Source organism: Prosopis cineraria, unplaced genomic scaffold (genome assembly GCF_029017545.1).
Source record: "Prosopis cineraria cultivar Desert tree isolate PC_DT_omini unplaced genomic scaffold, ASM2901754v1 PC6, whole genome shotgun sequence".
Taxonomy (NCBI): domain Eukaryota; kingdom Viridiplantae; phylum Streptophyta; class Magnoliopsida; order Fabales; family Fabaceae; genus Prosopis; species Prosopis cineraria.
The window spans coordinates 10,246,101-10,261,468 of NW_026555337.1; the positions used below are offsets into that span (position 1 = coordinate 10,246,101).

Genomic DNA, 15,368 nt, shown 5'->3' on the forward strand with positions numbered 1-15,368 from the left:
AGTAAAAATTATTATAATATAAAAATTGATATTCCAATCTTCAACCACTTATTTAAATACAAGAACCCCTGTTATTCATGTGTATTTCAGTTGGTTCATGATTTTTTTCTTGACATGTGATAAATATTTCACTTTCATACACTGAAATAATAATAACAAAACCCTTGACAATCATTTCATGCCTGTGTGTATTCATTTTTATATTCATATTAGTTCAATACATAAAATTAAAAAGATACATTAATTTAATAATAACCAGTCTCTCGCTAGTATGATGATCTGAACATTGAACTATCAAACTACCGCTTGGACCGGTTTAGATTTTTCTGACATTGCAACTCACTATAGTTATACAATAAATGAATAGAAACTCAACTTAGATATGTGCGTGTGTATTATATACATTAACAATTGATATATCAAATATTTAAGAATTAAAATTAATTTTTTCCTGAAGAAGTCACATCAAGAGTGAAGCATGCACTATCAAAGCTTTTTATTGCTTTTTGGGCCAAGAGCTTCTTTTCCTTCGCCTCTAAAGTAGAAGACTTGTAAAAATCTTGACTTACATCCCCTCCCTTTCCCTCTATTGTCCATTGCCACATCCTTGAACTCTTTCTCTTGTGTTTTCTTTTATTGTGTGATTCTTCTCCTCCTCCTCCTTCCTTCACAGCCTCTCAAAAACAATCCAACCAAAGTTATTCTCATGAAATGGAGTTTGCTATTCCGATTTCTAAACTTTTCTATCTTTTCCTATTTAGATGCTTCGCTTTGAGCACTTTCATAAACTATGGATCCAATTCTCAACTCATACCAGAAGATGAAGGTTTATTATTTCTTCACATCCATGTTTCTTACTTCTTAAGTGTTTGTTTGGTTTTCTATTAGCTAAAAATTAGTTTATCAAAAATTCATTTGACAAAAAAGTTAATCCTTATTATAGCAATATTTGTCTTTGAATATTTTTTACCAAAAATTAGTTTGGTAAACTAAAAGTTGTATAAAAGCTCCTAATTTTTTTGGTTAGGTGAAAGCACAGTTCCAGTAGGTTTCGATGGACTTCTGAAATGGGATTTTTGAGAGAAATTCAAATCCAAACAACTTTTGAAATTTTATCTCGTTTCAAAAGATTTTTGACTTCTGTTTAGAAATATTTTTCCGTTTTTCCTTTACCGGAATTTTGTTTTCCCTTTTTCCTTTTGATTGCTCTAATGAACAAGCATCGGAAAACAAGTAATTGCTGTAAATTCAAAAACTTGGTCCTTCATTTTCTCTCCAAAAAGTGAACTAATTAAACAGATGTTGAAAACTATATATAGTGATTGATTTTTATTTTTTATTTTTTTATTTACTATCAATTATAATTTTCATTAAAATGTAAGGCATTAATATATTTTTAGTCCTTTAATTTTATACAAAGTTTCAATTTACTCCTTTAATTTTTAGCCAAAAATTTACTCCTTTAATTTTAAATTTTAAAATATATTAAAAACTTCGTCTCATTCACACAATTAAGTTATTTCATTTTACTTTGACATTGCATAATGAATAAGCTAGGTTTACAGATGTTTATGAACTAAAAAAAAACACACTCATACTGAGGTTCTTATTATGCTTGATGATGAATGGTAAAACAAAAAAAAAAGAAAAGTTATTTTTGTTCGATGCAGTGAAAGTTCTAGAAGTGATATCATCGAAGATAAAGAACTTGAATTGGAAGGTGACCCAACGTTCTTGTATAGATGGAGCTGGCTTAAATATGAGTACTGATGCAACATGGGACGACAATAATATTTTCTGCAATTGCAGTTTCGAAAGTGGAAAAATTTGCCATGTTACAAATATGTATGTATACATACTATTCAAATTTTTATACTATAATCTGGATTTTTTTTTTTTTTGCTTTGATTATAAAAGTCACCCCCAAGTGAAGAGATATACATCAAGAAAGGGGATAAGCATGGTTCAGTGGACAAGTTATAAATTATTTAATCATGTTTTGGAAGATTTTCATTGTCGGTTTTGATTTGGCATCATTACATCGCATCAAGAGACATCTAATTTGGGGTAAATATTGGTGTTTAACTTTACGAAATAAGGTATATATTAGATTTTTCTTTTAATCAAAATAACTCAAGTCAATTTGATAGCACTTACCTTAATGTTATACATCTTCAATTAATTTTTTATTGAATCAGTGTGGAACTTTTTAATATATTCTAAAATTCCTACTACTATTTTTTTTCTTTTTTCTTTCATTCATTCACTTTTCCTTTCTTTTTTTTTTCCTAGCCTTATTCTTCTTTTGTGTTTCACCCATTCACTTTTTCTTTTCTTTTCTTTTCTTTTTTTCTGCGCTTATTCTTCTTTTCAGGTCCACAATCTTAATTTTCAATTTTTTTTTCTTTTCCTTTCTTTTCTATTTTTTGACATATTTTGTTGGGAAAGTTACGGTCAAATCCCATACAAAAAAATTAATTATTATAAAGTTCATTAACAACTTAAATAAAACCATTAAATTGTTAATTGAATTTTGCAATAATTAATTTTTTTATGCGAGACCTATATGTAATTCTCCCTATTTTTTTTGGGGCAAGCTTTAACCCCATATTAAACTTTATGTATTAGGTTTATTTTTCTATTAAAATATTTGATTCAATTTGATAGGACCTACCTCAAAATTACATATCTTCAATTCATTGTTTGAGTTAATGAATGTGACACATATATTCTAAGAATTGGACCTGACACCAATGGATCAGGCATACAATAAAACTCTTCAATTTTATACTAAAAATTCACAAACTGCATGCACTAGTGGCACCCCTTTTTTCCTTTATAATTTTGTATATGTTCCTTTCTTTATTTACAACTAGTTGATATATGACCTTGGGATATATGGCTATAATATTAATTATAAGGTCTTGCCATCACGATAAAATTATTATTCAAACACATTATAACCGAATGTCTTTTAAATTTCCGCTCTTTGTAAAAATTTTATTGATAAGCTTTTTAATATTATGACAGCACAATGACGTCTATAAAACTACAAGGAGTTTTACCAAGTGAGTTTGGGAATCTTAGCCATCTGCAAGAACTGTGAGTGATGTTTTTTTTTTTAAATATATATGTATATGCTTGAGAATTTGACATTGTTTAAAATCTGAAGCGTAATTTTGATCGATGTAACATAACTTGTATTATATTGGTTTTCTGGTTTTGCTTTTCTTTCTGCAGAGTGTTGTACGGTACTCATTTAGGAGGAACTCTTCCTTCAAATCTTGGAAATTTGAAAGAGTTGAGACACTTGTAAGAATAGTATATGTACCAAATGATTTGGAATTTGGTGCCCTGTTAAGATATAATGGCTTTACAGTTTTGCTTATTTTTGCATAGATTTGCAAAGTAACGGCTTAGAAGGACTGTAATTAACTAACACAAGTCTTGTTAACAGATAGGCTAGTTGGATTGTAAGTAACTTGGCTTACAACTATCTGAATGGATCCATCCCAAGGAGCTTTACTAGACTCCCTCTTGTTTCATTGAAGGCAGCTATTAAAATTGTTAAATTATTTAAGTGTGAGTAGACTTAAATTAATGTAAGAAATCTCATATTGGATAAAATTAAGGTTAATAACCAATATAAAATAAAGGGTGAGGACCCATATAAATTTAAGTTTAAGTTAAGAAATGATGTCCTTTCACTATGTTGCTTATTTCTCTCTTCCCCCATTTCTGAGCTCCCAATCATATTCAAACATGTTTTGCATTCATGCATGTATATGATCTTGAATTATTTGACTAAATGCATTATATATTCGTCTCTAAAAATTGTGCTTCAGACACCTCCGCGGTAATCAAATCTCTGGTCCAATTCCAGAGGAAATTGGTGATATTACAACTTTGAAGAAGCTGTAAGTGTAAATCAATCCTTCTATTATTGTTTTATATATGCATAATATATATGTGTGTGTACCTAAGAAATTGATGTTTTGAAACCTAACTTTGATATGTCGCAGTGACTTGTCTTACAATTATCTGAGTGGATCCATCCCAAGCAGCTTTGCAAGACTCTCTCTTGTTAAGTTGTGAGTACTTATCAAAATGTATGAACCATATCAAAACAATCTTAAACAATTTGACTGAATTCATTATATATTCATCTCTTAAAGGCGTGTTTCAGATACTGTAGAGGCAATCCAATCAGTGGTTCAATCCCAAGGGAAATTGGCAATATTACAACTTTGGAGGAGCTGTAAGTGCAAATAAATATGCTTTAATTTGATGAGCTTCTGAATTGAGAAATGGTTTTATGGTGTTGTTGATTTCTTCAGAGTGTTGCAAGATAATCTGTTGGAAGGAGCTCTTCCTCCTAGTCTCGGAAAATTGAAGCATTTACGCAGATTGTAAGTATATGTTATGTAACAATGATGCCTTTTATTTTAATTGCATTGTAAATACGTACCGTATCAATGAGAATTTCACGTGGCATCATATAAAAAATTTTGTTCCAAATTTCAAAATTTTGAAGTGGTTGACATATGTGAGAAGTGATTTGATGATGATGGTTGCTTTGAATTTTTGAAAAAAAAATATATCTTAATAATTTTTAAATATTGATGAAATCCAATAGCCAATTTGCATGATTGAGAGACACTCATTGAGTAGGTGAACTTAGATCATTCACCTAATCCAAATCTAACGTATAGGTTTTGACTTTTTATATTGCTTTTGGATGTGTTTTCTACTTATAAATTTGCAGGGTTCTTTCTGGAAATAATTTGTCAGGAACAATACCTAAAAGTTTTCTTAATCTGACAGAACTAGTAGGATTGTGAGTGATACCATCCTTTGATAAGTTCCATGTTTTTTTTCATCTCTTTTAAATCCTTAAATCTCTCTCTTAATTAACATTAATTTTTGCAGTTCATTAGATGGGAGCAATATATCAGGAAAATTACCCAATTTTATTGGGAATTGGACCAATCTTAAATATCTGTGAGTGTAATCTACTCTCTATTATGATTTTTTTCTTCTTTTTGAAAGGAGATACTTCATTGTCTCAATTCAAAAGACAATTTTAGAGAAAATTATATATATTAATAAAACTCATTAAATATATTTTATAACTTTACTTTTTCAAAATAAAAGTGTAAAATTTTAAAAATACCCTTAATTTAAAACTTCATTTATAAAATAATATTAAAAAGAGAGAATATATAAAAATTATAATATTGAAAAAGTATCATTAATGAAACATTATTTTTGTTAAGGTGTCTTATATTTTAGAATACCCAATCTTCCCAAAAATGTTTTATAATGTGGAATAGAGGGAGTACTACTTTAGTGAAATTTTATTCTTAATTTCATGAAAATTGATTGAAACTTTAGCAAATGGTTAAGTAGTGGGAGTGGAGCGAAATAAGAAAGCAAATTGAACTGATGAGATGTTATATATGTTAGAGCAGGTTAGTGAACAAATGAAATACTCTCTGGATTTCAAATTATAATACACCTTTGGACAAAATATCACATACTAATAAACATCATTATATGCACTAACTAACTTTAGTTTTTTAAAATAAAAATATAAACTTTTAAAAGTACCTACCTAATTAATTATTAAATAGAGAGAGAAAGGAAAATATCAGAATGAGCATATTTAATAAAACGTTAATCTTCTCAAAATATTTTATATTTTGGGATACTAATAAACAAAAATGTCTTATAATTTGAAACAGAGAGGGTAATGTTTATTCTAGTAGTTAAATTAGTCCAAACAAAAATATTTAAAAAAAAAAACAAAGCTCACTGGACTGGGCTTTTTGAGTATTTCCTTTACCACGTTTTATTTTCGAAATTGCCGTTTTGACTAATTTTTTTTTTTTCGGGCAAGGTCGTTGCAAGGAACGTCAATGGAAGGCCCAATTCCTACAACCCTATCTCAGTTAAAAAATTTGACTCATTTGTAAGTGCTTGTTCCTTCGTAAGTCGTCAGCTTGCCATGACGTTTATTTTCTTAAAATTTTTATCCAAAATCCTTTTCTCATAAAAAAGGGAGACGACACTTAAATTTTAAAATCACAAACCCCTTCTTTTGGAGAGGTGTTCCTCTTTAAACCTCTTAATTTATAATGTTTTTTGTGTTATTTCTAATTCAGGATGATATCTGAATTGCATGTACCAACCCCAATGAAATTTCCTAATCTAGAGAATTTGACATCCTTGACATATTTGTAAGTTGAGAAACATTTTCTGCCATGTGAAAATCGATCTGTATATTACAAATGAGCTATTTTTAAGTTTAAGTTATTGTTCATACTGTGTTTTGCTCTCAGGGTGTTGAGAAACTGCTCCATCCAGGACTCCATTCCAAGTTACATTGGTAAATTTGAAAGATTAGAAACTCTGTACGTTGATTTATCCTCATACATTGCCAATCCAGAATCCTCAATTGACAACATAATTCCTAATTTAGACATGATTACTTATATATTACTATTACTATTTCTTTCTTTTCATTCTTCAGTTATTTTTATGAAGCAATATTTGTATTAACTGCAGAGATTTGAGCTTCAACAAGTTGACCGGTGAAATCCCGAAAAACATCAGTGACTTGACCTACCTACAGTACATGTAAGGGAGCATTCTACGTAAGCATATAACTCAATTTTCATGGAATATAATTACACTATTTTAATTTATGTTTATTAACCATGCATGCAGGTTTCTAACTGGAAACTCCCTTAGTGGAAAAATTCCTGAATGGATACAAGAAAATAAAGATAAATATTAGTATGTACATGCCTTCTGTTTTAAATTTCTTTTTCATTACTATTTAGGTAAAAGAACAAATTGACTTATACACTATAAATTTAGGAGTATCCGAGACCCTAAACTCATGTTTTATATAATATTTCTCTTCAGCTTTTGAAAACAGTACAATCTAACTCTTATTATTACAAAAAATTGACCAATAAAATTTACTTAATTTTTGATTTTTTTTCTGTCATTTTTAATTAACTAACAATCAAAATTAACTTTTGTTAAAGATGGGATATTCTTTCATTTTCAAAAGTTAAACAGAAAAATTGCACCAATTAAAAATAAATTTAAGATTGTAGACATTTTTGAACCTATAGTTTAAGGACCGATTTGGCATTTAATCCTTACTATTTATATTGAAATCAATTTCTGTAAATCACTTCTTTAGCCCTTAAATCTGTCATCATTTGTAAGTAATCCACTTCGCCTTTCTCTTGCACTTGCAGTGATCTATCTTACAACAATTTTTCAGAAGCATCTGTGTCAGCGTCTACCTGTTATCAGTTCACTAAAATGTAAGCCCCTCTCTATCTCTATACTTGTTTAATTTCCTTTTCTCAAAGGCATATTAATTATGCAACAATAAGCCACTATTTTTGTCACACACAGAAACTTGGCTTCATCGTGCATGGCATCTTCAAACACCTCGTAAGATTTATACATGCTTACAGCTATTCTGTACATTTCAATTATTATTCTACGACAGTTTTCATTCATCTATTGAAACTTTTCTCATCTTGCTACAGACATACTTGCTTGGAAAGGGGCCTTCCCTGTAGAGGAAAACCCAAGTGTGAGTGTTTAAACTAAAATGTCAATGTCATGTGATGGTGTGTGTATATATATGTATATAAATTCTCACAAGGGAAGAGACCATGATCTAAAGCTTCTCATCATCATCTTATAAATATGCAGATCATTCATTGTTCATAAATTGTGGAGGACAAGAAATGGAACATGATGGGAATAAATACGACAATGACATGGCTCCAGGGGGTATCGCATCCTTTTTCAATAGTTATAATGGTAAATGGGCTTACAGCAGTACAGGATTGTACTTCGGAAGATATTATAGTATTGATGACTTATATGCACTATATGATGCTAATTACATAGCAACAATCCCATCTTCTCCAAACATTATTACTGGTCCAGACTCAGACTTGTATCAAACAGCTCGCCTTTCCCCACTGTCTCTCAAGTATCATGGCCTTTGCATGCTTAATGGAAATTACAAAGTCAAGTTGTACTTTGCTGAGATCATGTTTTCTAATGACCATAATTTCACCAGCCCTGGAAGGCGCATCTTTGATGTTTTAATTCAAGTAAGTCTCAATATCACCAATCACTGCCATACATGTATGTTCATACACCTCTTCAATAGATGGCTATATATGTGGCTAATAAACAAGGTCCATATCATAAACTCTCTTTATCCCTGATCATAAATATGAATTCTAAAAGGACTGCTACTTCATAATGTTTCATCATTCTTTCATGTCTTTTGTAACAGAAGTTCTAAAATGCTGAATATTTTGTGCCTAAATCTTGACAGGGGAAGAAATATTTGCGTGATTTTAATATTATGAGGGAAGCTGGTGGCGTTGGTCAGAGCATTGTCAAGGAATATGACATTGATGTAAACGACAACACCTTAGAGATCCATTTATACTGGGCTGGGAAAGGAACTACAACTATTAGTCCTCCTAATCTTGATGATGTACATGGACCTCTCATATCTGCAATCTCAGTCACCCCAAGTTAGTGAAATCTCATATATGAGCTAAGTAAATGATGACCCTTTTGATTTTCATATGAATCATATGCATTAATGCTTTTGTCATGTAGACTTTAAAGTTAGGCTTTCTTATGGAGCCATTGCTGGAATTGTGGTTGGATCATGTGTGTTACTCATACTACTATTATTCATCCTGCGAAAGATGGGTTTCCTAGGTGGCAAAGAGTTAGAAGACAAACGTAAGATCAAAATCTAAAATAATAAAGCTGTTATATTAGTTGATCCTTTAGTATAATATAGTTGAAAAGATGTTTTGACATGCTTATTTTAATCAACAGTTTCACTAATGGATTAATTTTTCTTTTATATCTGTATAACTCTTTGATGCAGAACTCCTAAATCTAAAAATAGGTTATTTCTCTTTAAAGCAACTCCAAGATGCCACTAATAACTTTGGCCCAGAAAATAAGATTGGTGAAGGAGGTTTTGGACCAGTGTATAAGGTAAACAATTTTTTACTTATCATATTTATATATTTAACCAAGACTAAACAATTGATTGAAAAATAGGGTGTATTATCCGATGGTGTTGTGATAGCTGTAAAGCAACTTTCATCCAAATCAAAGCAAGGGAATCGTGAATTTGTTAATGAAATTGGAACCATATCTGCTTTGCAACATCCAAACCTTGTGAAGCTTTATGGCTGCTGTGTTGAAGGAAACCAGTTGTTGTTGATATATGAGTACATGGAGAACAACTCTCTTGCTAGGGCTCTTTTTGGTAAGAACTTGGATTTCTACAATAAAATATTGCCATATTTAGTATGTATATTATAAGAAAAAGATAACAAATGAAATAGATTTTATAAGTTTTCTTCAATTTGGTTCCTTTGGAACTAATTAAGATGTAATCGGTACTAATGTTAGGTGATGAAGGGCAGAAGCTACACTTGGACTGGCCTACAAGAATGAAAATATGTGTGGGGATAGCAAAAGGATTAACTTATCTTCACGAGGAATCAAGGTTGAAAATTGTGCACAGGGATATCAAGGCAACAAATGTCTTACTTGATAAGGATTTGAATGCCAAGATCTCAGACTTTGGCTTAGCCAAGCTTGATGATGAAGAGAATACTCATATTAGCACAAGAATAGCAGGAACAATGTCAGTATTCTATTGCATCGTTTCACTATACCAATTCTCAAATTTGGCATAGTATAAAGGTTTCTTTTGTTTTGTTCTCATTTTGTGTTTAAAAATTGTTTTGTAAACCAATTTTTAAAAATTATTTTTAAAATAAAATAAAATAAAAATATGTTTGATTATATTAATTTGAAAATGATTTTAAAGTTAATCATTGTTAAAGATTATTTATAATTGTCAAATGTAATGTGCTTTAAAAATAAAAATGAAAATGAAAACAGCTTTAACTTGTTTCCATTTGTTTGTTTTTAAAAACGCAAAAAGTGATAACAATTTTGAAGACATTAAAATTCAAAACACACAACTAAACAAATTTTTTTATTTTTTAAAATAGAAAACATAAAGATTCCCTATATTAATAGGATTTTTCTCTTTAGAATTTGCTTGCACATTACCTGTTTTATGAGTTGATCTGACTAGCTATTAACATTACATGTTTTATTATTAGTGGTTATATGGCACCTGAATATGCAATGCGAGGATACTTGACTGATAAAGCAGATGTTTATAGTTTTGGAGTTGTTGCTTTAGAAATTGCAAGTGGAAAAAGCAATACAAGTTACAAGCCAAAAGAGGAGTTTGTTTATCTTCTTGATTGGGTTAGTTGCATTTCTTACACTTAGCATATTTGGTGCTCAATATATACAAAAGCTTTGTTTGTTTTCAATTTTCTATCAAAGTACATTCATTCATTTCTGTAAGACCAAAACCAAATTAATATGTATACTCATGATAATTAAAAAAATATAATATTAAATAAATTTATCATTTTTTTTGAATATTTGTAATTTATCTATGATATTGTTAGTCCTTCAAATATAATTTTTTTCCTATATATAGTCCTTCATTCTAATTAATGCTGTACTTAATTTTGTCAGGACAAATAACTATTTTTCAAATAATTCTATTGATATCATTTTCTTTTTTCCTAGTAAAGAAAAAACAATGATACATCTTTATAAATTCATGGTTTGATTGAATTTCCAACAAATACAAACCTTCATGTACTTGAAGGCCTATGTTCTTCAAGAGCAAGGAAACCTTCTTGAGCTAGTGGATCCAAGTCTTAGTTCAAATTACTCCTCACAAGAAGCCATGACAATGCTGGAAGTGGCACTTCTATGCACTAACCCGTCTCCAACTCTCAGACCACCCATGTCCTCTGTGGTTATCATGCTTGAAGGAAAATCACCTATTGAAGCACCTATAATCACCCGCCGTGAGGGTCACCAAAATACAAGATTCAAGGCCTTTGAGATTCTATCACAAGATAGCCATAGCCAAGCCTTTAATTATTCTTCCACAATCTCACATGAAAGTGTGGAGGAAAGAGTTGAAGCAATGGATGGTTGAATGGATTGATTCCTTCGTTCATCTTTCATTTAATAAATATTTCTCTTCATCTAGTAAGTTTCTTCACGATCCCTACTATGTATGGCTTGATCATATTGTAGATTAAAAAATTTGCATGGAACTACAACAATATTTCATACAAAAGTAGGTTGTTGATAGAGTACAATAGTATCATGCAATTTATATAGTCAATCTCACCTAATAGATATAAGACTTGTTATTGTTGTGGTTGCTCTATTTTGGAATTTAAGTACACTATTGGTATCTTACACAACTTAGGCTTTTGTGTGTGTGTGTGTGTGTGTGTATCTTTTTTATTGAATTTCTTGATGCCAGTTGCTAAATTCATACCTACATGCTTAGTTTTCTGGTGATGGCTAATAGGAGCATTATACAAAGTTGCAAGTTTTGAGATTTTGAGAATAAATTAATGCTATGTTTGGATGCATAAGGATTTGAATTTAGATTTAAGTCAAATTCATTATTTGGATAATTAAAAATGTATGGATTTAGATTTGACCTAAATTCAAATTTAATTTCCACTTTAATTTCTTTGTAATTTGAAATCCTTTCTAAATCTTTATTATTTTAAATCCTAGCTTAATCTCTTTTGCAATTTGACCATAATTCATGAAGGCTTAATCAACCCCCCAACTATAATTGGATCAGACTGCTGACATTGATGGAAACAAGCCTCTACCAATGATTGGAATCAAAAGGCCAACTTCTACTAAGACCGGACCGAACTGATGGTGACGATTAGGATAGGATGCCTGACTTCCACCAAGACTAGACTGACAATGACGATGGGGACCAAACAACTGACTTTCATCAAGGCCAGACTTATGGCAATAACTAGGAAGGAACAATCGACTTCCATCAGGATTGAACCAACAGTGACGACGACAACGGGGATCAAACGACTAACTTTCACTAAGATCAAATTAACAACAACGACCAAGATGGGATGGCCAACTTCCACCTGCATTGGACCTACGATGATGGCAATAACTATGATAGAACGACTGACTTTCATTGGGACCTAACCGACGGCGATGATGGAGATGGGATGGTTGACTTCCCCCTGAACCTAACCGACGGCAACTATCAAGATGAGAAGGTTGACTTCCATTGGGACCTAGTCGACGACACCACTAGGACATATAGAAAACAAAAAATATTAATGATAGATCGATATACCGGTGATTAATAAGACTGACTCTCAATCACATTAATATATAAGTCTTATTAATATTTTTCTATACTGAAATTTTCATTTTAAAATATATATTTAATTTATTTCAAAACCAAAAAATCTTTAGCTTTTCTCTAAATTTTAATTTTTTATTTAAATATTTTCTGTAAATAGAGCGTTCATATTTGGATTGCTGATAGATCGATACATCGGGTGATTAATAAGACTGACGCCCCATCATCTTAGACAAATATAAAAATATTGTGCTAAACCAAAAACATTGATGGTCCTCAAATACTAAACCCATAAATAAGGCTCAACTCGGGACGTCTCTGTGTGTGTGTGTGTGTGTGTTTTTTGTTTTTCAATTTTTTTTTGGTAATGATTGGAGCCCAAAGCCCAAAGTTATCAAAACCTGAAGAGAAACCCTCATCAACTCGGAGCTCTTTTTTTTTTTCCCCCTAAACAAAAACATATTCTTAGAGGATTAATTGTATAAAATATAATTTTGGGAAAATTATAATTTTACTGAAACTTATAAAAAGTATTTATTTATTTGCTAAGATTCATTATAATTTTTTGAAAATTATTAGAAAAATATATTGACTTGCCAATTTTATGATTTTTGTCAACAGTTTGCCAAATCAGCCAGGACATCAAACCTGCAAAAAAAAAAAAAAAACCGATGAGGTCAAAAATGAGTGGCAAAAAAAAAAAAAACTACTCCAAAAACGATATAGTTTTAAAATATAATCAGATTTTATTTTATACATTCAAATCTTATAGTGCATCAAAGAAATTCTTAAAAAAAGATTTCTAAGATTCATACTGGATACATAAATATTTTTGTATTCTTTGAAAACAGTGCATTGAATATACTATGTTATTATTTTTGTAAAATCTTCATCATATGAAAAAAATTTTAAATCTGGCGCTGAAGCAACTTGATTAATTATCATTTCAATAAACTTAATTCAGGTAAATAGAGAGGGTAATTCAGACAAGTCAGACTTATTTGGATCAAGCTTAATTCAGGCCGGCTTATTTGGATTGGACTTGAAGTAGCATATTCCTTCTAAAAAGCTTATATAGTCAAACCCGATTATAACACCTTCGAGTTTATTCGGGCCGGCCTGAATACTTAAAATTTTTTTAAAATATTTTTTTATTTCTTGAATCAATTTTAATTTTTAAATAATTTTGTTAAGAATAAAATATTATTTTAACTTTAAAAGAATAAAATTAAAAATAATAACTTATTAACTTTGTACTTAAGTAGCTTTGTTATTATTTTATTGTATTATATGTAATTTATTCATGAATGTTTTCTTTACTTATATATTAATGTCTTAGCTACTTAAATATTACTCTTATTATGGTCATATATAAATAATTTATATATTTTAATTATATTTTTTAATTATAATTAAGTTGATCTCAATTCAATCACAGTTATACTACTAGCTTAAAATTATTATCCTGATTATTTTAAAATTTTTAATAACTTTTGGATAAATAGTACTCTTCATTTTTTAGAATATAAAAAAAATAGCCATCAATATATTATATAAAATAAAATTATTTAATTATGAGCAAAATATTATTTTTTTAATTTTTTTTAACTTTTCATATTATTTAACCCTTACATATGAAAAATTTTTATTCTATTTTATTCTTAATTTTTAATCAAATTTAGTGTAGACAATAACTCAATAATTATCAAAAAATATTCTATTTATTACATAATAAAGTCAGGAATTTATACAATTTTATTTTTAAAATCATTTTTAATTCTATTTTTAATTTAAAATTAATTATATTATTTCATAAAAATATAAAATATTTTTTATTTGAAAATGATGTATAGAACTTAAAGCTTTTTTAAAAAAAATTAGGTTTTCAAAATATAAAAATTAATATTAAAATATATTTTAAATATTATTTTAAAATATTTTATTAATTAAAAAATAAAATATAAAAATATAAATATTTTTTTAAAATAACTATAGTAGTACTGTAGTATAATAAAATAATATAAAATTTAAAAATTAATTAATATTTATTATATTTTTATATATTTTTTTAAAAAATTATTTTTTATTTAAATATTCAACTTTTAATATTCTTGAACCTATCCAACATTAAAAAAATAATATTTTTAAAAATTATTTTAAATTTTTTATATGAATTTAAATTAATTTATTGGGTTTGATTTAAATTATTGGTTTGGGACATGAAGTCAATGGAGAGAAATCGTAAGAGGGAGAGTGGAACCCAAGAAGTCATGCAGATGTGTGGGGACACGTGAAAGGGGCTGCCGGGAAACAAGCAACAGCAGCTGTTTAAAATTATTTTTATTTTGTTATTATAAAAATTAATATTTTATAAAATATATTTTAAAAATAAAAAAATAATAAAAATAAGTTTCTTTTTTATTTTTTTATTCTTCAAAACAATAATTACAAAATATTTAAAAATTATTTTTATTTTTTATTTTTTAAAATAATATTTTTTTTATTTTTTAAAATATTTTTAAAAACGTGTTATTAAATAATTTTTTTATTTTTTTTAAATATGAAATTATTTTTAAAATAAATTTCCAAACAGGCCGTTAACAATTTCAGATGCTGCCCTGCCCGCACAACGCATGCCCGCATCACCGAGTCCTTGTCACCCACGTGCGCCGAACTCTAGCACGTGCGCCTACGCACCTACGAAACGCTGCATTTTGCCACGTCACTGCCCCTTTCCGTCGCGGTTAATCCAAGCAGCACGGTTAATTGAGGTATATTATTGAGGCATGAGAGTATTTTTGGTGGGAAGAGAAGTCCTTTCCATCTTCTTCTTAATTTTTAATTATTACACCAAAATTTAAATGGTTTGGATTTGATCTTTTATAAAATATTTTTTATTTTTTATTATATTTTTTAATTGTTCATATTAAATTTTGACAGTTTTAAATTTTATTGTTTATATTCTTTATAATTTAAATTTTAATAATAATTTTATGAGAGATCAAATTTGAACCATCTAAATTTTAATCTAATAATT

General features: G+C 28.9%; 1 pseudogene; it reads left to right on the plus strand.

Annotated features, from left to right (window-relative positions):
• Nucleotides 1-584: 584 nt before the first annotated feature.
• LOC129313022 (probable LRR receptor-like serine/threonine-protein kinase At1g53440) lies at nucleotides 585-11,359 on the plus strand (annotated as a pseudogene).
• The last annotated feature ends 4,009 nt before the right edge of the window (nucleotides 11,360-15,368 follow it).